Genomic DNA, 23,358 nt, shown 5'->3' with positions numbered 1-23,358 from the left:
ACCAAAGTTTACATATCTGCGAGCTGCAAGCATGGTCAGTAGTGAAAGTTTTCAAGTGAATCATTCGCTCCGAGACAACGGACATCTATTACATGTAAATCCAAATGTACTAATGAGAATAGTCTTCGTCAAAGAACTATGTTTTATTTAACGACGTAACAAGAGAATGCGTTCATATAAGCAAGCGTGGTGTGTTTAGGTCTTGAGTGATGTTGTGTATTTTTTCTACAAGGCTGACCTCCCGCAAGACAGTTGTGATCGACCGATATAACTGCTTAGCATATAGAGCTGCGTGTTGGCAATTCAATTTAGACTGCCAAAGGTTAAACATAAACCAGAGGAAAACTCAAGGTAAACAACTGAACAGTCCGGATGTTGAATCCCTCGATCAACATGATATTTAAAGATAGGGCAATTTCCTGTGGCCAAAATAAAACTAAGTTGAATTAATCTTTTGAAATATGTACCCACTATTGGTTCCCTCGTCATGGTAGCAAGGTACGCAAGGAGCGCTTTGATTGTACCAGAGTGATCGAATTTGGTGCGTTTATCAACTTCAAATATTAATTTTGCCATCAGAGTAGCTACGCTATAACGATGGGGAAATGGGCAATTCAATTATGTTAATCCTATCATTTCTATTAGACATACTTCCGAAAAAAGTATGGGAATAGGCTGCTTCATAATTACGTCGCGAACTGCTTGGAATGTAAAGATCAAACACCCATGGAATTATGATTAGCCTAATGGTAATATTCACGCACGGGAATACTAGGACCTATATCAATCTGAATGTCATACCTCATCTCGCGCTCCGCCTCTCCTCAGCATAGACCACTCCCAAACTCAAATAGGGAATCGGAAAATGGCAAACTGGAAATTGGGTTGAAGTTGCGAATTCCCATTTGCAGTTTTGAAAGGTGAACACTACATTGCACAGTGACACAACATAAATGAAGACAGGCACGTTTCTAACATAACTAGCATTTACGATAACGTTTGTAAATGAAACACCGTCTGACTGGCCGTAAAGTACCATAGTCTGTTGCACATTGCGAACAGTCGATATTCCAACTTGTTCATTCAAATGGAAAAAAGACATTAGGATAATAATCAATCTTGAAACGTTTCTTCACGTTGATCCTTTTTGGAATGAGAGTAGGTGTGGTCTATGCTAGGAAGAGATATATGAAGTTGATCAACGCACGCGCACCGTGGTCTATCACTCTGGTACAATACTAGCGCTCCTTGCGTACCTTGTTACCGTGACACGGGGACCAATAAATTGTACATAATTCAGAAGATTTATAATTTCAATAATTTTCTTCAGCCACAGGAAATTTTGCTATCTTCAAATATCATGCCGGTCAAGATATTCAACATCGGGCGTGTTAATTTGTTTGCTTTGTCTGAGTTCCTGCTACTGCTCCTGGTTTACGTTCAACCATTGGCTGTCTAAGTTGAATCGCCAACACTCAGCTGTGGTCGTCTGCTGAGCGGTTATATCCACCAAAAAAATCAAGTCTGCCAAAGTTGAAACATTGTCAAGCGGAATGCCAGACTTTTAGTAAAAAAGAATGGTACAGCACTAGATCCAAACACACCCAATAGCCACCACACTTGCTGATATTATAAGTGAGATATCAATGTCACCGTTTGGTTTAATTTGATTGACTGTTTCTAAGTGTCCATTATTTACGTCAGGGAGGGGATTCCCAATAGATCACGCCTAAAATCAAATTTAATAGAAATTAGGATGTTGGATCGAATTAGCAGTTTGCTTTTCAACACGGCATGTGACCATAGATAAATTGAGATGCGATTTGACTTTTGGAAAGTTTTTAGGAAAATAAATAGGCGTTACCTAAGCAGAATTTTGAAAAAAGAGATGATTTTCAAATATGAATGAAGCTTTCCAAGCAAACTTGTGATTGGCTGCGATGTACCATATCCTCATAAGGCTTTTTACCTTCTTCTCACATTTTAACTTAAGGCAAAATGTAATATAATTAAAAAAGGCCACATGCGCTTCATCTGGTCGCCTTAAGTATTTGAAATTTGATAAATACCCTTCATTCTATTTTCTTATGGAATACCTAAATAAGAAAATGGACTGGCCAAAAAGTGCCATGGATTTACCATTCTTAGAGGGGTTAATACCAATTTCTTACAATTTCATCAGCGTTGAAAACTCGTTCGTTTAGAAAAGGACCTTAAAGAGTTTCAAGAAAGTGAAGACGCGTTTACAAATCGATTATTACTTTAATTTCCATTTTCTATTTCAATGAATGGTTGGAATATCGACTGGCTACAAAATGCCATTGATTGTTAAATAACAAGCTCTATGAAACCTTTGTTTCCTGAATATTAGGTTTAAACACACAATGATAGGTCAAAATGGTCAACTGGAAAAATACAACTATTTTTTAAAGGTATACCATGGATTGATATTTTCCTATCACTTGTATTCCGAGAAGATCGTAATATTGACTAAAATGAAGTGTTTTACCCAATATAGGCAACCAAGAAACTCCTGTGCGTTTGTTATCATATAATCACAAAATCAATATGATTTTGAAAAAAATTCAGTATCAGTCTTTTAACTAGTGACATTTGAAATGAGAATAGATTATAAAAAACAAAATTGTCGTTTTTCCACCGTCCACTTTAGTTTCCAATGAGATAATCAATAAAAGTATTATCATGTAGTCTACTTAATTGATTTTTATCATTAACACTAACATTGACTTTTTTCTAAAAACAAAACATGTACCTCCTTTAGCCTCCGAGTAAAGTATTGCTACCATACTAAACTTGAGATTCTCTGTTTTTAGAAAATATATTACTATATATTAAGAGAGTTGTCATGTACTCTTTGTTGAGAAATATTGTTTTGAAAAAAGTATTCGTTATGTGCAACACAACCTTAATGTGTCAACTTAAAATGTTAATAAAATGCAAAATATAAGCAAGCTGACATCGTATGCAAAATGTATTTTACTGAAATAGAAAACAATTGTGCGATCAATAATAATAGCAAGTTAAAATGCAAATTATTAACACGCATATCTCAAAATGATAGACAACTTGCATTTACGTTATATCATTATTTTGATCGAGTTAATCTGCATATATATATATCTCTAAATGGGAAGGTTCGTTGATAAGCAAATCAGTAATGATGTAGTAAAAAGGCTCAATTACCCTCAATAATGTCATATCAGAGTGTCTTCGATGTGCAGAGTAAGTTTCGTAAGGACTGAAGCGACTCAGATATATGTATAGCCCTAATTATGAAAGTATGTTACATATGCAAATTAGCGGTACGCTTAAATAAAAATGCGAAATGACTTTCAATAACAGTATTTCATAGTTCTTCAGTGCCCATACCAAGTTACATAAACTTTAGTCTGGTCAATCCCGATATATCCCTGGTTATAAAAGTTCACCAAACATGCAATTAGCGATTAACTTTATGTCACACCTCAATATCTCTCAGGGCTGATATATCCTAGCCTGATCAACATCTCATACAGTAGCTTTATGTAACCATTGCCAATGTTTATCCATTTTTCCTTAACCATTAATTATGCAAATAAGCATAAAACACGCCAGCCATACCCACCGAAATCTAATTACCCCTTGTTATCGGTCAACTACAGCTATGTATCAATTTTGACTGAAATTCGTTTAGCAGCTCCTTAGATATCATCTTAAAAGGCAGACTACAGTCCCTGTATCCATCGACCGCTTGATAAAGGGACTATGGATAGACACACACATGCACTAAAACACACGGACGGACAGATAGGCAGGCAGACATCCCCTGACACTGGTTCATGCGTTTAAAGATATTAGCTAAATTTACACTTCAAGTTACATCGAGGGCGACTTTGCAGCGTTAATTACGTTGCAAAATTCCATGTGTACGTATTGAAAATGTAATTAATAAATATCTTGTGTCTGATCCTATGGCCGTTCGCTTCCGTAGTGTTGTTTTGGCAATCTTGTACATTCAAAATTTTACAGCATTTAGTTAAATACATCTTTTTAAACCAGCGGCCAATAAGCGTGTATACAATAACATGCTCGCCAAATAGAATGATAAACAAGAACAAAACATATTGAAAAGTTATTAAAAAGCAAGCGCTGTGTGATAACATTACGCAAGTGGCATTTAAGGAATAAGCTGCGGCTGACTCCTCTGTGTTGATGGTCTGGCGAGAAACCCAAAGTAACTGCCGCGTTGCAGAAAACTGCCACACGACCGGTGGGCTAGTGTAAAGTATGACGAAAATATCACCCTACGTAACACGGAAACAATCTTTTATGGGAAAGAGTAAATTATTTTCCATGGAATAGATCGCATGAGTCGCGAAGTTCCCGTTTCTGACTTCAAAACAAGTGACGGTATATATAAAATAGATCTTGAGTTCGAAAAAAATGTACCATGTAAAGTTATCATGCAGAATCTATCATAGAAATCTTGTTGTCGTAGATCCTAATTTAAGGTACTGAAATAAGTATTGTGTGTACTGACCACTGATAATTTCGCACTGATGTCTGATTTTCTCATCTATCCAGTCTTCGGGGCACATGTATGTCACTACAATACCAATCGTATATATTGTCTCCATACAATATTCAACATCGACGTTCCGTAAACTATCGACTTTTGGAAAGATTTCACTGCCATTTAAGCATTTTTCTTCATAATCGTGACAGCAGTCGTTGTGTATTTGGCATGCAGGCCGACAACTACAGATGGTATAATCGCAGCTATCGTATTCGACAACCCTATCACCATTGCAGATTGGCCCGTCAGGTGTGAGACAAGAGTCCATTCTTTCGCCGTTAGTATAAAGACACTGTAATGATGCTGAATCGATCTTGTTTCATTTACGGATTTCATAAGCTCTATTTATGGCAAGTGTCGACATCTGCTGGTATCTTTTAGTCTGTGTATAGCTTTCAAATCGTGTTGTTTTTTCAGTAACTAACAATTCTGTTGATTTTAGTGGAGGCGTCAAAGACTTTAGAGAAATGATGGATTCGGTTGAAGTTATTCTTTCGTGATCGGCGTTATCGAACGATTTCATATTGGTTGCATTTGAAAGCAACCGTTCTGCAGTCAGGACTTGTTTTGTCTTAGCTGTAGACGTTGGCATATAGGTATTAGGTGTCAAGCTCTTCGGAGTCGTGTGGTGTTTTGTAGACGCAAACGTCAGTATATGATCTCTATAGGAGACAAGTACCAAGCACAAGAAACATACAACTGCCTTCATGTTTTCGTTGTCGTCAAACCTGAAAAGCAAGTTATATAAGAACAAAATTGTTTACCTATACATCTTTGCATGAATGAAATTAAAAGCATTAAATTTCAGTCACATGTTATTGAAATGTACGTAGATGTGAATTTATCAATTCCTTCAGGGTGTCTCAGTCATCCTACCTTCTATAAATAACATCTTGGTCTGACCTTGTCGCTAGGCATGACATTTCAAATCAGGATTCATGATGATGATGATGATGATGATGATGATGATGATGATGATGATTACAAGTTGATCTAATAACGTTATCGAGGGGATTAAGTCACATGATTGTTATCAGCACTTTTCGTGATTTTCCATTCAACGGAATGATTTCAGCCTTAGAGGTTTACAGCAATTGTCATATCTTGCGCAAACACTTAGATGGAGAGTTTAAGATTGTATTCGTGAACGGAATGTTAATGGAAACGTCTTTAATTTCTACTCGCGCTCTTCTCAATTCTTACAATGTTAAGCTTAGGCTGCCTTAATAAACACTTCTCGAGCGTGAGGGGGAGATTCCAAAAAAGTTCTCAGATTTTTTCAAATACCCCCTAACAAACTCGCAATGTTTTCAAGCCCTCCCCCTCTTCAGACTTGCTATAATGTTGAAGTCCCCTAAGGAAGGCAAAATGTGGTCGATATAGTGCTTCGTCCAAAAATATCAAATCGTAATACCCGGGAGTATATTGGGCAAACTATTAACAGTTTCCCCGTAAAAAACAAGCTATATCTGCAAATATAAGTGTATGATGATAATGGAAATGTGCTTTGCTAAAAGTGGCAGGTAAAAAGTGCGTGTGAGTACAAAAAAAATATTTTTGGGTTGCATTTATAATCATGCTGATTTACTTTACATGGTACTCTATGAGAAAACTATGAAAGTGTACTTTCCAATATAAAACTAGCAATATCTGTTCATCTATAGACGTTTAATAGCTGATATAAATAATGTATATTTGATTAGATTGTGGTGTTTAGAAGTGCACATGTATACAATTAATATAATTTTGCAAATTCGCCGAAAATGTTGTGCCACTATGACATGGAAGTGTATGACAGCGATGTAGATAATTTTTCAAAATTTAAAACTAGCAATATTTGTGCATATATGGACCCTGAATATTGACATCATTGTACTTGATTAGATGAGGATGGTTACATGTGCATATGTGTACAAGAAATTTGATTTTGGAATATCGCCAAAAATGTTGATCTACTATACATTGTACTCTGTGAGGAAACTATAAATATCTTTATAAATATAAAACTCGGTAAATCTATGTATTTATGTACGCTAGATTATTGATATTACCCTACTTCATTACACTGACGTGGTTACAAGTCCATTGTAGTCTTGGGGAAACTATCAATATTTTTACAATGCAAAACTAGCTTAATCTGTGTATTTATAGACGTTTGATAATTGGCTTTATAATGTACTTGATTAGACTAAGTTGGTTACAAGTGCATGTGTGCAAGAAATTTGATTTTGGAATTTCACTGAAAATGATTATTCAATCAATATACATAGTAGGCTATAAGGAAACTACGAATAAAACATAGGTTATCATCTACCTGATTGTTATTTAAAGGTTGTTAGACCTGAAGCTTCCGGTTATTATTGATGACACTTTGCATTATTTCAAATAGTTTGTATTCTGTCAAGGTTCTCAAAAAATTCAAATGTACATATAGTGTCATCGACATGAAAGTTTTGACACTGACATATACATTATTGTAAGAAAGACGGCCATTTAATGTCAGATTATTTCAAATTGAAAAGAAAACGTGAAAGTCAGAGTGGTCAAAGTGGATCTAAGCCCACAGACTTTATTTCTTCATTGTCTCAATCATAGTCAATAATGTGTGCAACACATTTTTCAGGTTAAACCCCTATTATCCCCAATTAATAAGGTCAAGGTCAATTCTTCTCAAGATAGCATTATGGGTATTTTCGAACCATTTATTCACGATGGTTTAATATCATTTGCTAGTGATTTGTCTTCCGCTACCCCTGTCAAAATTTTAAGAGATAACGGGGCTTCCCAGTCTGTTTTGTTGGCAGATATCTTCCCATTTTCTGAAAAATTTAAGGCTCTAAAGTTCCTGTTAAGGGGGATTGTAATGACTACATTCCTGTTCCTCTCCATAATGTCTATTTGTCTTCGCACTTTGTTTCTGGACCTATGACTTTGGAAATTAGGCCTTTTTTGCCTTTTGAAGGGATTCACCTTCTCCTTGAAAATAACCTTGTTGGGAACAAGTACATTGCTAATCCACTTGTGACCGATAAGCCTAGTTTAGATCAGAATCCAGAGCCAATTGAGCAAGGAATCCCTGATTTGTATCCTGCATTTGCTGTTCTCAAGCCATTGACAATGACACAGTCCCAACTTGTTGATGGGTACTTTAATTACAAGACCTCTGAGAGGAAAGAGTCATCTTTATTAATTAGGTCTGTGATTAAAAATACTGCGATGCAGATGGGGCTTAATGGCCAAAAATGAGCTCCATGGTGGTGAAAACATACAACCAATGTAAGCCGCCATACTAATTACAAAAGGTCATTGAAATGAATCGATTAGTACTTAATCGACAGGATACTGCCAAACATTTTTGCATCCTATCCTCCCCTGCAGATTATCACCGGTACCATATTTCATAAGGTTTGACTCAGTATTTACAACACTAAGAGATCAAAATCTGTACCAAGTTTCATCAAATTTAATGCAGTATTTGTGGATATATCGCTCTAATTAGGAAAGTTCATTACATGTGCTATTACAAATTAATTAAGGTTCCAAGACAAGAAATTGACGTTTTTAAGCCATTAATTTTCTGGTTGTTAATAAGCTCAGAACCCCCGTAAATTATACATACTCGAAAAGCCTAGATATAGGGGAACATTTTGGTTACCCTGGTGTCAACATTGTTTACACAACTATCACGTGAGAGGTAATTTGCATAACCTTTCAAAAATCGGTTTTCCCTATGTTTTGTGCCAATGGTTTGAGATATATGATTGAAATTTGTGCGACTGCAAGCTATCCAGAGGATCTTCCAAAGTATGTCTCAGAATTTTTTTAAACCTTCTTTAACAATTTTTATCCCTGAAAAACATCCAGAGCAGTGAATTTAACACTAGTTGATTTCATTAACATTGTGCTCAAAGAAAAACTAAGCAAGATATAAAAAATCTGAGAAACACTTTTGAAGAGCGTTGTAACAGCTTGCATTCCAGCAAATTTGACTCAGATATTTTGAAATCTTGAGACAAAACATAGGGAAAACCGATTTTTGAAAGGTTGTGCAAATTACCTGTTACGTGATAGTTATGTAAACAATGGTGACAGTGTGATGACCAAAATCTTTCCCTATATCTAGGCTTTCAGAAAATGTATAATGTACGGGGGTTCTAAGCTTATCAACCACCAGAGAATTGTTAGATTAAAGAGGTATATTTCTTGTCTTGGAACCTTAACTTGACACTGAAAAATGTCTTCACTGTTAAAGCAATGTGAGCTTAACATCTGTGCCAAGTTTCATGAAATTTGATGCAGTATTTCTTGACAAATCAGACTAATTACAAAATTTCAATAATTGACATGATACTGCTACATGCCGTTAACCAAATTGATGTACATATGTATGACATAGGTCAATGTCCTTGTGCCAACTTTGAATGATACTGGTGGAAATATGTCTGAGCTATAGCTCTGTACATGAAAAATCGTAACAAAATGGCAACCAGGCAGCCATTATGTTGCATTGGACTGTGAAACCAATGGACATGCATATTTATGACATGATAGGTCAATTTCCTAGTACCAATTTTGAACAAAATCAGTTGATACATATCCAAATTATGGCTAAGGACATGACAAAATCATAAAAAAATGACCACAAGGCAGCCATATTGCAACGGATTGTGAAACTAATTGGCATGCATATTTATGACAAAGGTCAATGTCCTTGTACCAACTTTGAATAAAATCCGATGATACATGTCAAGTTATGGCTAAGGACATGAAAAAATTGTGACAGAATGGCCCCCATGCGGCCACATTGGATCATATCGTGAAACAAATTGATGTGCATATGTATGATATAGGTCAATATCCTTGTACCAACTTTGAATAAAATCAGTTGCGCAACAGCCTGAGTTATGGCTCCGTACATGAAAAAATCGTTAAAAAATGGCCGCATGGCAGCCATATTGGAGCGTATCACATAACAAATCGACTTGCATAAGTATTATATATGAAGTAATTTTGTACCAAATTTGAATGAAATCACTCCAGGCATCTCTGAGATATCTGCATGAACGAACGGATGGAGGCACGGACGGACGCACGGACGCACGGACATGACCAAACCTATAAGTCCCCCCCGATGGTGTCCATGGGCACTAAAAAGAATTGGCACATGCATATCTCAGATATCTGCTTTCATGAGCCCCTATGCATATACATAGCATTAATATTAATACTATCGTGGAACCCCCGTGGATCATTCCTGGCACCCCTGTGGATGGATATCAAATACACGAAAGAAAACGGCCGTCACACAGCCATTTTTGATTGAATCATTACAAAAATCAACGTGCGTATATATGACATAGGGACTAATATATGTACCAACTTTCAATGCAATCGCGCCTGACATCGCTAAGATATTTACGTGAATGAACGCACAGTCGTCAAATATAGAAAACAAAATGGCCGACACGCAGCCATTTTAGACTGTATCAAAACAGAAGTCAATGTACATATGTATACCATATGGAGTAATCCATGTACCAAGTTTGAATGGAATCGCTCATAGCATTAGTGAGAAATTTGCGTGAACATACGCATCGACATCAAATACAGGAAACAAAATGGCCGCCACACGACTATATTGGATCGGATCACAAAACAAATCGACGTGCACATGTATGATATAGGGTGTAATCCCTGTACCATGTTTGAATGACATCGCTTCAGGCATCTCTGAGATATCTGCGTGAACGGACGGACGCACTGACACACGCACTCACGGACATGACCAAACCTATACGTCCCCCTGGACGGTGTCCGTGGGGACTAAAAACTTCTGAGAATCAAAATATTCCCAAAAATCATGTCAATCATGTTACCTTAAGGTGGACTGCATGTAGCAAACAGAGTTTATTTTCAAAGCAATATTTCTCATCAAAGTTGAGAAGGAAACCCCCTTAATATATATATTTTCAAAAAGCAGAGACTCGAAAGTTAAGTATGGTAGCAGTAGTTTACTCGAAAGATGAAGATGGTGTATTTTTAGGGTAAAAAGCTCAATTTTGGTACTAATGATATAAGTGAATTTAAGTCAAAAACTTGACACTATTTTCTGAAATGTAATATTTAACTTGAAAGAAGAGTATATGTAGAAAAAAACGACTATTTCATTTTGCATTATCTACCCTCATTCAAAAATGGCAAGGGTTGAAAAGCTGACATTCAATAAAAGCGATTAAAATCATGATCAGCAGAATTCAAATGCCTCTTATTTAGATGTTCCTGGTACCCCTGTGGATGAATATCGAATACAGGAAAGAAAACGGCCGTCACACAGCTATTTTTGATCGAATCATTACAAAAATCAGCGTGCGCATATATGACATAAGGACTTATATATGTAATAGTCGCGCCAGCGGCTTACTGACTACGCATGCGCTTATTCATAATATACTATGCGAGTAACCGGAAGTGTACCCTTCTTTCGTGGGCGCCGCCATGTTTTTTTGATTGCTCGTAAATAAACAAATTCGAAACGTGCTCTCTATTATTTTTTAACATGCCATTAATAAAATATATCTTTTCCATTAGCGAGTAATTATTATTATCCACCCTGTCGCTTATACAAAATTTCTTATCACGCCTAAAAAAATTAAAAGAAGAGAGAAAACTGTCATGCATATGATATGAACGAGAACATTCGCAAAGAATGCTGGGATTGAATCTTAGAAAGGCGCCCTCTGTGTCAATAACTATATGTAAAATTTACCCGTTTTTAGAAGTAACGCTGGTTTTCAGCTTACAATATCGGAAGTTTGGCGGTACAGTTACTATTGCAAAGTAAATGATGGCACAATACGTCCTTGTTAAACACAATAGGTAGTTATCATGGTGAAAATTGCAAATTTTGTCGAACTTTTTTACACATTACAGAAAATCTATACCTACAGGGTCTGACATCGTGTACGTGAACTGTCATCAGAGGGTAAACCGGTCATACTTGTACAAACGTATATAGAAAGTAACAATTAATTCTATTTTATCCTTTATGATTACTAATCATGAATCGATACAAATAACATTTTTAATCTCAACGCCTGGCGCGACACCAAGGGCTGAGCCCTATATAATATTAATAATAATAATAATAATAATATTGGGTTCTTATATAGCGCACATATCCACAAGTACATGTGCTCAAGGCGCTTTACAATTATTATTACCCTGGTCACTGGACCTAATATGATACCACTCAACTCCCTGGGGAGCAAACTACAGCTCACATGTGCAGCCAATAAGCGCAGCAGAGCTAAACACACACATTGCAACCACTGTCCTACCAGGTACCCATCACTCCTGGGTGGGGAGGAGCAATGAGGAATAAAGTACCTTGCTCAAGGACACAACACCATGGCCATGCGGGGGCTCGAACTCACCATCCTGTGATCGTGAGTCCACTGCTCTAGCCACTGGCCCATGATGCCTCCAATGTACCAACTTTCAATGCAATCGCGCCTGACATCGCTGAGATATTTACGTGAATGAACGCACAGTCGTCAAATATAGAAAACAAAATGGCCGACACGCAGCCATTTTAGACTATATCAAAACGAAAATCAATGTGCATATGTATACCATATGGAGTAATCCATGTACCAAGTTTGAATGGAATCGCTCATAGCATTAGTGAGAAATTTGCGTGAAACATACGCACCAACATCAAATACAGGAAACAAAATGGCCGCCAAACGACTTATTGGATCGGATCACAACAAATCGACGTGCACATGTATGAGATAGGTGTAATCCTTGTACCAAGTTTAAATGATATCGCTACAGGCAGCTCTGAGATATCTGCGTGAACGGACGTACGCACGCACGCACGCACGCACACTCGCACGGACATGACCAACCTATACGTCACCCTGGACGGTGTCCGTGGGGACTAAAAACTTCTGACAATCAAAATATTCCCAAAAATTATGTAAATCATGTTACCTTAAAGAGGCACTCCCACTTGGTAACATTTTTAAAACACATTTTTTAATGCCAACGGTCGATATTTGACATGGCGACTGCGCGCGGATCGCGAGATATCGATAAAACATGTCCTCACAAAAGTTAAAGTTTGAATTCCGGTGGCCCACCTGAATTCAGCTTCCGAACATAGAACGTTCGGCACTGGGGCCATTGTCAACTAAGCTATGGAGTACAAGTCTACACTGACGCTGCTGTACGCCACAGCAGTACCACTCGCGTCGGTGAGCGGTCATGTCCCATGTGAGAAAGCCGAGTCTTACTGACTTGGCAAAAAAACGAAAAACAAAGTTTGTTGTAACACACCTCATCCGCAGTCTGTGTTCTAATTCGCCAATTGACAGACACGTGGGATGCGTTCTTTTTGTGCTGATCCACGTAAACGACGTCATCAGGCATCATTTGTCGGAACTGTTGCCTGCCAGGCATCAGTTCCGAAAAATGATGCCCACTGACGTCAAAAAAAACATTGGCGCATGTGCGAACTGGAATGTAAACAAAGATGCCGTCTGCGGGACGAGCGAAACGATAGTCGAGAAATTTCTCGGTTTATCCTACTTTCTGAAGAAGAACTGAATGCTCTGGTTTCAAACAAGGACTCGAAACGAAAACGAAGACGATAATCAAAGGTGCATTGAACGTTTTGCAGAAGTATTGCGACCCTGTCGGCAAAAACTTTTTCATGCTGAAACACTCCAACATATCATATAGCTTACATGCGACAACATTTGTGTATGGTACGTTCTTATGTATGACTACGGATGAGGTGTGTTACAAAACACATATTGACTGGCCATGAGGGCAAAACAGCATACGTCTTTAACCCCTCGGGCCTGTGAGTCACCCCCAAAAACAGACTGTTTCCTCGGCCTACGGCCTCGGGAAACAGTCTGTTTTTGGGGGTGACTCACAGTCCCTCGGGGTACAGACGTATGCTGTTGCCCTCATGGCCAGTCAATATGTGTATACTGATTCCATCAGAATTCGCATAGGTGACTAGCACAGATGGGTGCGGTTGATACATAGTATGCATAGTGGCCGCCGCGTGGTGTGCGCGCATACCACACGCGGCGGCCGCTATGTATCGAACTACGCGTAACTGTGTGGCAGACGACAAAATGTAGTCATCAGAGGTAACTAATATTTTACACGTAAAAACTGATATCTATGTGGTATTGTTTAAAAATTTAATACAACTGAATGAATGAAAACGACGAAAACTAAGGAGAAGTTTTAACAAGAATTACCAGAGGTAAAGGCATTGATAATGATGTATATAAAGTCATCGCAGTAGGAGGTAATTTAATTGCGTCATTCGAACGTTTTTGGACTCCTAAGAATATCGTCAATCAGCACAACAACACACTTTCGGGGGATTTCGGGTCATAACCAGAAACGATCGTAAAACTTCGGGATGTGAAAAATACGCTCGGGAAATGACATGTTTTTATCGATTTCTCGCGATCCGCGCGGAGTCGCCACGTCAAATATCGACCGTTGGCATTAAAAAGATGTGTTTTAAAAATGTTACCAAGTGGGAGTGCCTCTTTAAGGTGGACTGCATGTTGCCTACAGAGTTTTTTTTTTTTCGAAGCAATATTTCTCATCAAAGATGAGAGGGAAACAAAAACTTGACACTATTTTCTGAAATGTAATATTCAACTTGAAGGAAGAGTTTATGTAGAAAAAACGTCTATTTCATTTTGCATTATCTATCCTCATTCAAAAATGGCAAGGGTTGAAAAACTCACATTCAATAAAAGTGACTAAAATCATGATCAGCAAAATTCAAATGCCTCTTATTTAAAATGTTCCTGGCACCCCTGTTGATGGATATCAAATACAGGAAAAAAAAACGGCCGTCACACAGCCATTTTTGATTGAATCATTACAAAAATCAACGTGCGTATATATGACATAGGGACTAATATATGTACCAACTTTCAATGCAATCGCACCGGGCATCGCTGAGATATTAACGTAAATGAACGCACAGTCGTCAATATAGAAAACAAAATGGCCGACACGCAGCCATTTTAGACTATATCAAAACAGAAGTCAATGTGCATATGTATACCATATGGAGTAATCCATGTACCAAGTTTGAATGGAATCGCTCATAGCATTAGTGAGCAATTTGCGTGAACATACGCATCGACATCAAATACAGGAAACAAAATGGCCGCCAAACGACTATATTGGATCAGATCACAAAAAAATCGACGTGCATATGTATGAGATAGGTGTAATCCTTGTACCAAGTTTAAATGATATCGCTTCAGGCATCTCTGAGATATCTGCGTGAACGGACGGACGCACTCACACACGCACGCTTGCACGCACGCACGGACATGACCAAACCTATAAGTCCCCCAGGACAGTGTCCGTGGGGACTAAAAACTTCTGAGAATCAAAATATTCCCAAAAATTATGTCAATCGTGTTACCTTAAGGTGGACTGCATGTTGCCAACAGAGTTTTTTTTCAAATTAATATTTCTGATCAAAGATGAGAAGGAAACCCTCTTATAATATATATTTTCAAAAAGCAGAGACTCGAAAGTTAAGTATGGTAGCAGTAGTTTACTCGAAAGATGAAGATGGTGTATATTTAGGGTAAAAAGCTCAATTTTGGTACAAATGATATAAGTTAATTTAAGTCACAAACTTGACACTATTTTCTGAAATGTAATATTTAACTTGAAAAAAAGTATATGTAGAAAAAACGACTATTCATTTGCATTATCTATCCTCATTCAAAAATGGCAACGGTTGAAAAACTGACATTCAATAAAAGTGATTAAAATCATCATCAGCAAAATTCAAATGCCTCTTATTTAAAATGTAAGAACTTTATTGCCAAACAAAAAAGGCGTTTTTTAAAGAGCATTTAAAGAACATAATGTGAAAATTTCACAAAATTTGACCCAGTCAGAGAGGAGTTAAATTATCTGGAAATTTTGAAATTGGAAGGAAAAGGAAGCCAGGAAATCGGGTGATTTGCATTCATTTGCATACATTAACGCTTCTTTATCAGGAAACTTACGACTGCTTGACAAGCTAAAAGGTGAACCCAACCAACATTTTCATCTTGGGTTAACATATGAATTAAAATTGAATGAATATTTGCAAAAACGTGATTTTTGAGCAAAATATGGTGTGTCGGGTGCAGCACCCTAAATGACACCTTTCTCAGCCAGATGTTAAATACAGATCATTCTGTTATCACTAGTGGATTCGAAACTTCTAGTAAAACTTCTGCTGACCAAGGTCGGACATTTTCTAGATCAAATCTTATTGCAGAACAGCACAAAGACCCAGATATTTTGTGTTTGTTTGATTTGGTGTTCGTTTGATAGGGTTTTTGACGAAGGTGAAACTTCATATAGTCCTGTCTGTTATTATGCAAAGTCTGGTATTCTCATGCGAAAATGGAGACCTCCGGATGTTTTGGTTGATGACGATTGGGCTATAAAATATCGAATTGTGGTTCTAATGTCCTATCATGCTGAAATATGAAATAGAAACTCCCTAGGCTCGTCATTTAGGAGTCAGGATGACCTATCAAAACATTGTGAGTCATTTTTATTGGCCTAATCTCAGGCAGGATGTAGTACATTTCTGTAAAACTTGTCACAGAAAGTCGGGGTGCCTTCGAGCGTTTTCATCAAACTTGAAACATGATCATGGCCTACTGTTTTAATACAGAGAAGCAGTGGGATGAAGGAATTCATTTTCTACTCTTTATTGTTGGAGAGTCAATTCAAGAGTCTCTTCGTTTCAGTCCATTTTAGCTCGTATTTAGATATACAGTCCGTGGCCAACTTAAGCTCTTTAAAGAGAAATTGCTATCAGACGACAATGATTGCCTGTATATATTACAATATGTGTCATATTTTCGTACAAAACTCTGTAAGGCATGTGAATTATAGCCATATAAAACCTTGGGTCTTCTTAGCAGTCCATGAAAATCAAATACGATAAAAACACCTCAAAACGAAAGTTTGAACCAGGTCAAAACGTTCTTGTTCTTCTTCCGGTTCCTGGCAAATCGCTCCATGCTCGTTATTTTGGGCCATATCTAATGTATAAGAAATTAAGCGATTTAAATTGCATCATGATAACACCTGACAGGCCAAAAACAAAAACAGTTATGCCAATAAATATGCTTAAACCATATTTAGATAGAATAGTCCTACTGTAATACAACCTGTCATTGCACTCAGTTCAACCCATTATCAGTAGTAGTGGTGATAGCGAAAGTGACTTGAGCGAAAATACTTTACATTCAAAGCTTGGCTCGGTCAAACTCCAGAATTCAGAAATCCTTGAGAATCTTGAGTTTACAAAGTTGGCACACCTCCAGCCGTCACAACAGCAACAGGTGAAGGAACTGATCCACGAATATAAACAGCTTTTCCAAGATATTCCAAAAAAGACAAACGTCATCTTTGACGAAGTTGATGTCGGCGATAGTAAGCCTATGAAACAACATCCATACAGACTGAATCCAACGAAAGTGAAATATCTCAAGGAAGAGGTCAAACAGCTGCTGGATAATAACTTTACTGAACCCCGTAGAAGTAACTTGAGTTCGCCGTGCATACTGTATGCCGAATTCAGTGCCATTTCAAGTTTTTCTATACCAAATTTCAAACGATAACTGATGCGCTTTTTCGGTATGGCTGGTTACTACAAATAATTGTTACTTCAATACTTCAATAATTGTGTAATTACTGACACTTTGACTACTTTACTTAAAAAGAAAGTAACGTTTGTTTGGTCAGAACAATGCCAACTGGCATTTGATACACTTACAGCCATACTACAAAGTGCTCCAGTTTTGTCTGCACCAGATTTCAATTTGCCATTCAAATTGGCTGTAGATCAGAGGGATGTGGCTGCTGGTGCTATTTTAATACAAGACGATAATAATGGGATAGATCATCCTGTTTGCTACTTTCCAGGCACATGTAACAAATCCTAGAGAAACTATTCTACAATTGAAAAAGAGTGTTTATCTTTGATATCAGCATTACAGCATTTTGAAGTTTATATTAGTTCTTCAAATCAGTCAATAGTGGTTTATATTGATCACAACCCTCTTGTGTTCCTGCAGAAATTAAAAGGCAAGAATTAGAGATTGTTAAGAAGGAGTTTAGTGTTACAGTAGTTTAACCTTGACATTAGACATATCAGGGGCAGCGACAATTGAGTATATTGTTGTTCGCACTTTTAATATCACCTTTGTAAAAGAAAGATTTTTCTTTGAAAAATTTTCTATTTTGAAAAGTGGGTGTGCTATGTAGGTCATTTTCCCCCACACTCATGACATGAGTTAAGTTAATCTAGAAAATTCTCAAGGTCAATGTCCTTCACGACCTCACGAGCTTGAATATATGATTTATGTTTGGAACATGCTAGAAATTCAATTAGTCCTGTAAGTGGAGGTATTTTTAGTAATTAGCATGACAAAAGAAATTCTACATGGTCCGTATATTCTCTTACATAAACAATTAAAATCAAAATACCATGGCGGTATGATTTTTCTGTCAGACATTTTGGGATCGTGTCTCTTGCTTGTTACTTCAATACTTTGGAAACTCGTGCAGCATTAATTTCGAGACTTTGCAAGACCTTCACAGCAATGCTTGATTTATTTTGTGGACTTTGTGCTATCTCAAGCCTGCAAGCCAAGGATTGCACAGGTCTGACACTGGAGCTTTGCCGTCCCAGCTGAGATAGGTAGCCTGTAAACTTTTACAGTTTGTACTCTATCCCTTGACTTAGCGATTAGTTTTAATTTTTGTCATAAATTCCATTTTAAAGGAAATTGCTAACTTAACCGTTTTTGTTCGTTTTCTCTCACGTATTAGTGTTCATCACATGGTAGATCCGGCCGCTGGCCGGCATTAGGTATAAAAAGGGAATATCAACAGTTTTTGCCACTATCCATAATGAATTCCACGTGCGACTCACTTTGCGAAGCTCTTTGCCAAGAATCTGGCCTCATACGCAAAATATAAACAAGAGCCTTACATCGCATCGCAAATAAACTGTATCTAACGAGAGTTGTAAATTTCCCAAAGTTTAAGCATTATATATATATATATATATATATATATATATATATATATATATATATATATATATATATATATATATATATATATATATATATATATATATATATATATATATATATATATATGTCCGAAATAGCCCCATTGGAGACAGGATTCTAGCCAATTTAGGGGCATGTTCCAACAATAGCCAGACCAACCATTTCACACATAATTAAGTGCACTCTCGTGGTGTTATTGGAAAGTTACTCTGGCTGTTACTACTCCTCCTGTGCAAAGTTTGTAAACACTCTTGTTTATTTATTTTATTTATTTGTTTATTTATTTATTTACAAAACAGGGTTTTTATTGGATAGCAAACATTGTCTAAACTTCTGTATTGTCATTGTAATGAGTGTCTAGCAACAGAGTTTGTGCAAAGGGGTTTTCTCATGAATATTTGAGGAATCATGTGAAACTTTAATTGTACTGGTGTCATTCCATCCAATCTTGTCTTCTTGAGATTTCCTCATTAGTAGCTAATGATATCAACGATATAAATAATTATAGTAATAATCATAAAAGATATATATAATCATAATATTTCCGCTTGTTTTGCCATTTTTATTCTTGTTTGAGATTCTTGAAATTGTACTCGATTAGATTATTCAATAAGATCATACACAATTCTAGCGTCAAGCGTCATGGTGGTAAATCAAAAACTCGTAATTACGAGATTTTTTAGCATTTTTCCCAACAAAAATGGCACGAATATTCTTCCGTACTATGGTATGCTGACTTCACTAGCTGTTTCATATTTTAGTGTACCAAATTGAACATGCGCAACAGGACACCGCTACAGTGTGCATGAAATCAGCAATGCGCGCCCCATAGACGTGTATACATATGCCTCAGACGCAGAGCGGCATTCTAGAATACAGGTCACTGTGGTTACACAAGGTGATATTTCAGAACAGAGCCGAACGTAAGCTGAAGAGTAAGTTGACTTGTTTATGTAATAATATCCTTCATTCCAATATTAGATAGTGCTCAGCCCTTAGTGTCGCGCCAGGGGTTATTTGATTAGAAATGTTATTTGTATTGATTCATAATTAGTAATTATAGTAAAGGTAAAAATAAAATTACTTGTTACTTGCTATATACGTTTGTACGACAACTATGCCCGGTTAACCCTCTGATGAAAACAGTTTGTGTACACGATACCCTGCATGATCTTCTGTTTAGTATGTAAAAATGTTGGGCATAATAATTGGCAATTTTTACCATGATAACTTCCTATTGTGTTTAACAAGGGACGTATTGTGTCATCATTAACGTTGCAATAGAAACTGAACTGCCCGTTTACTTCCACTTGCATTGACTTGCAAGCTGAAAACTATGGTGTTCAGTCTAAAAACCGGCAAAATTTGCATCCAGTTATTGACACAGAGGGCGCTTTTCCAAATTCGATCCAAGCAGTCTTTACGTACATTCACGACAGTTTTCTCTCTTTTTAGCTCACGTGTGTAAACACGTGGACTAATGTCATAGCGATGTCTGTCTGTCTGTCTGTCTGTCCGTCTGTCTGTGTTAGTGTGTGTGTGTGTCTGTCTGCCTGTCTGTCTGTTTACACGATAACTAAAAAATGCCTGAACGGATTCAAGTCAGATTTGGTACACAGGTACCATATGCTACTTGCAAGAACTGATTAGATTTTGGTTAGTGTAGCTTGCATATTAATGAAGTTATGCAATATGGTTTTTTCCGTACAATGGTTTCCTTATGGAGACGGTAATGACAGTGTAGACATATATCAAGAGATACTGCACAAAATTTCATGAAACTTTTCACAGATGACAATCTCAGAACATAATGATTATACTGTGAGTGTCATGTCAATTATCTTCTCATTTGCATATTTAATAAACTTTTGTTATTAGTTAGATAACTCTGAAATTCCTCCACCAAACTTGATGATACTTGCAACAAATATTGATCTGATATATATCTAATTATACTTAGAAGCATTGGGCAGTGTCAAGTTAATAAATAGCTCATTTGCATATTTTATGAAGTTTTGTAATTAGTCATATATTATTATTATTATTATTATTTCTTAAAAAGCGCACTACACTTCGTCTCAGTGCTCTGTACACAAACAATGAAAAGAATGAAAATAAAAGAAAATCAAAACATAACATTAAACACAGTAAACATTCCTTAAAAAGATCAGTTTTCAACTGGCGCTTAAAGGATTGAAACCGAACAGTTTAAAATAGCATTAGTAAACGCTTGTTCATTCCATAATATTGGAGCAGCAACTGAAAAAGCACGGAAACCATAGTTTGCAGTAGTGTTCCTCGTATCACGCCGAATTAACAATAATTTATCAGAGGAACGGAGAACACGTCGTTGAACCTGAATATCTATCAGTGACTTCAAATACTCTGGACATTTACCGGTTAGGATTTTGAAAGTGAGGAGAAGAATTTTAAACTTGAATCTTTCTTTTACCGGTAACCAATGCAAATCCATTAAAACAGGCGTGATGTGTTCACATTTCCGTGTACGACTAATTAAGCGAGCAGCAGCATTTTGAACAGACTGCAATTTTCAAGTTGGTATTTTTGAATCCCATACAGGAGACTATTACAATAGTCAAGTCGCGATGTCACAAAAGTATGTATAAGTTTTTTTGTGGATTTCTTGTCGATCAAACAACGAATTTTACCGATTCTGTACAAAGCGAAGAAAGCAGATTTACAAATACTATTTACTTGATTCGTCACGAAACCATCAGACTCTAAATGTACTCCAAGATTTTTTACCGATGCAGACGGACTGATGTCAAATGTGCCAATTCTTAAGGAATTCAACGTCATTGCACCTCTTCTGAAACGCGATGAAAACTGAATTACTTCAGTCTTGCCATCATTAAGAATCAGCATATTTGACATCATCCATTGACGAATATTTTGAACACATAATTCAAGATCTGATCTAACATCTGCGGGGCTATTGCAAAAACAACATAAATCTGAGAATCATCTGCGTACAACATGTATTCCAAACCATGAGCAGAAATTATATGATCAAGAGGTGCAGTGTACAGTGTAAAAAGGATCCAAATATAACTCAATATAACTTCACCAAATGTGATAAAATCTGCTGCAGATACTGATTCGACTGATATCTAACTGTAGTGTAAAGCATTTAGTTGTGTGAAATTAATTAAGGGTTCATTTGCATATTTAATGAACTTTGTAATTAGGTATATAACTCTGAAATTACGGCACCCAAGTCAATGAAATTGGGTACAGATATTGTTTTGATAAATATCTAATTGTACTGAGAAGCATTTGGCCGTGTCAAGTTAACAAATAGGTCATTTGCATATTTTATGAAGTTTTGTAATTAGTGATATAACTCCAAAATAACTGCACCAAATGTGATGACATCTGCTGCAGATACTGATCCGACAGATATCTAATTGTGGTGTAGAGCATTTAGTTGTGTGAAATTAATTAAGGGTTAATTTGCATATTTAATGAACTTTGTAATTAGTGATATTACTCCAAAATTACAGCGTTAAATTTGATGAAACTTGCTACAGATGTTGATCTGATAAATATCCTATTGTACTGAGAAGCATTGAGCAGTGGCAAGTTAACAAATAGGTCATTTGCATATTTCATGAAGTTTTATAATTAGTCATATCACTCCGAAATATACTGATCCGACAGATATCTAACTGTGTTGTAAGGCATTTAGTAGTGTAAAGTTAATTAAGGGTTCATTTGCATATTTAATAAACTTTGTAATTAGGTATATAACTCTGAAATTACGGCACCAAATTTTGTGAAACATGCTACAGATGCTACATTTAGTGATAACATATATCTTATTGTTCTGTGAAGCGTACTACTATTAATGAACCTGTTGTAAAACACGTGAGCATATTCAGTTCATATCGGGTTCTATTTTTAGGCGTGATAGTAACGATATGGTGTATCAGCGACACGGTGGATAATAACACTTGCTGGCTATATAAAAGAGATATATTTTATAAATGGCGTGTTATATAACAACACGTTGCACGTTTTGTATGTGTTTACGAGCACTCAAAAAAACATGGCGCCGCCCATGAAAGTCGGGTACACTTCCGATTACTCGCATAATATATTATGAATCTGCGCATGTGTAGTCAGTAAGCTGCTGGCGCGACTATTAAATATGGTCATCAAGATGGCGAGTGTTTAATCAACGACACACTGGGAAATAGCGACAGGAAATCCAGAGTAAGCTGAATGGTTGAAAGAATATTTTTGTGTCACATGAACTATTGTCAATATATTATCAATGTTACCCTGTAAGTGTACAGCAGGACCTTACATCATATAGTATAATAATTATTTCTGTAACATCTCTACATGGTAAGACATTACGAGTACAGTCCTCGCATACTTACACCATATTCTCAGAGACTTAGCGAGGCGCCAGTTGTATTCCCTCATTTTTCTAATGACAGTGTCTTCTGGGTGGGAAAGGGTCAGTCTTCTGGGTGGTAAAGGCCTCTGGGACAGATATTTTGACTCTCAAATTTCTACAATTCTTTTCTTATCTACCACTCATTTTAAAGCTTTTGGAGGAAGAAAACTTTCCACCACCTTAATTATTCGAAACTCAAA

The sequence above is a fragment of the Ptychodera flava genome, chromosome 18 (assembly GCF_041260155.1).
Source record: "Ptychodera flava strain L36383 chromosome 18, AS_Pfla_20210202, whole genome shotgun sequence".
Taxonomy (NCBI): Eukaryota; Metazoa; Hemichordata; class Enteropneusta; family Ptychoderidae; genus Ptychodera; species Ptychodera flava.
The sequence above is the reverse complement of the archived record's forward strand: the minus strand, read 5'-3'. Positions refer to the sequence as shown.